Genomic DNA, 2,079 nt, shown 5'->3' with positions numbered 1-2,079 from the left:
GGGTCACTGGCTCCGACTCAAGTCGGAGGCTGCTGCCATCACCATGTGCAGTACCTGGGTGAGTGAGGGAAAAAAAAGTTACGTGGTGTTTCTGAAACACCCAGCACCTCCTCGCTACCTCCCCGACTCAACCCGAATGCTTCTCCATTGCCAAAGGCAGGCTGGATGGCACCTGCAACTGGAAGAGGTTGAGCCTTAATTGATGACCCTCATAGTACTAGGAGATTACTCACATGGACAGCTGAAGACCATTAAACCTAATTGGCAGGTGGCTCCGGCCCTCTGAGGCTGCACACATTTTCTGCAAAGTAAAACAAGCAAAAGCAAATGTACATACTGAGATACTGCCTGAAAGGATGGCTTTCCTGTGGGAGCTCCTACCTACCTCTCCTCGACAGTGACCTCTTACCGACAGGGTCCCTGAAGAATTGGACTGTCTGTTAGAAGGTGGCAGAAACCCTGGAAAACACAAGAAACAAAGCATGTGCACAGATTCACCACAAGACCTGTGGAAGACCATCTAGTTCTGTCCTGGAGTCAATGCTCACCTTGCTCCCAGGTACTCACCCGGATCACCTCCCCTCCAGTGCCTATAGCCTCCTGGGCCCAGAGCTCTGCAGCTGAAAACAAAGAAAAACCAAACCAAAACAAGAAAATCCTTAACGCAGCGAGTATACGTGGAGCCAAAAGCCACATCTTTGTGCTGATGTCAGGTGACAACCCACCTTCTTGCTCTGCTCCTCTGGCGTCTTTTCTATTCAACTCTGCTTTACACCCTGTCCCTCTGACATGGTAAAGAAACCCTAACCAAAGTCACCCAGATAGATAGGGAGATCTGAAAGAGTCTCTCTTCTCTTCAGGCAAACCACCCAGGGTCACTGCCTGCAGCCAAAGACTACAGCTGTAATTGCGCAGAATATCTGGGTGAATGAAAGGAAAACTTAAGTAGCACATCTGAAAAGTCAGTGGATACCTTCACAGGTATTTAGGGGGCTCCTGGACGCTGCTTTCCACCCATACTACCTTCAAAACACCCCAGCAATTCCTAAGCGGACACCTGAACCCTCGCTCCATCTCTGGGCTGTAACCCTCCACTGACTACTTGCAAACCTGTGTGTCTGTAGCCATCTTCAACACAGACCAGCTTCACCTCAGGATGGGATAACACTTGTGAAAAAATGCCAAGCTGCAGTTGAGATCATCAGGAGATCTAAAAGATGCAAGGCTCCCAAGGAAAAGAAAAAAAGATTACAAATTATAAAAGCACCTTACCAACACAGGACACGAAATTATTAAATTTAAAAACATTGCATTTAAGTGTAATCCTCTTCATTGCCATATATAGCTCTGCTTCTTTGGATGCCAAAGCTGATGCTTCAACAAAGCAGGAATAGCTTGAGAAGTCCCATTCATTGAAAGAAAGGGAGAGCTCTTACCCCACTGAAGCCCAGCTGCTGAATGACCTCCTTGGGCAAAGGCCTGGGTTAATATAACCCTGGCCATGCCCACATACATTCCCATGAGGCCCGAGGGAAAGGGAGAAGCCAAATGCCACAAAGTAGAAAAGCTCTGGGAGGAGTAGCACTGAGTTTTTCAGCTTCGGGATGGGTAAAGGCCCTCATGCAAGAAAACACTGCTAATGAGGATAAATACACTATCTCTCTTTCTGCAGCTATACCCACTGAAACAGCAAAGACCAGGTAAGAAACTAAACTTGTCTGTTGGGCAGAGGGAGAAAAAGATAAACAACCTAAAAATGCAGACAAAAAATTAACTTATCAAAGAGGATGAAAGGTAAGATGGTGGGCCACCCTGACACTCCATAGGCAGCAAGAGTTTCTGGTTCTGGCATCTTTTCTCTGAGAAAAAGCTTCAGCTGTGTTCAGTCTGGGGGCTAACATGGCAAATTTCACTGCAGGGCTCCTGGAAATGAACAAGAACCCTTTTCCCCGGGGAAAGAAAGCCCTCACCCTAATGGTCTCAGATAGAGGTGAAGAGAAATCCAGGCACTGCATAGGCAGCAAGAGCTTCTGACCCCAGCAGCTTTTCTCTGACAAAAAGCTTCAGCTGTGTTCAGTC

The sequence above is a fragment of the Lepidothrix coronata genome, unplaced genomic scaffold (genome assembly GCF_001604755.1).
Source record: "Lepidothrix coronata isolate B3197 unplaced genomic scaffold, Lepidothrix_coronata-1.0 Scaffold277, whole genome shotgun sequence".
In the NCBI taxonomy this organism is placed as follows: Eukaryota; Metazoa; Chordata; class Aves; order Passeriformes; family Pipridae; genus Lepidothrix; species Lepidothrix coronata.
Note: the sequence above shows the minus strand (reverse complement) of the source record.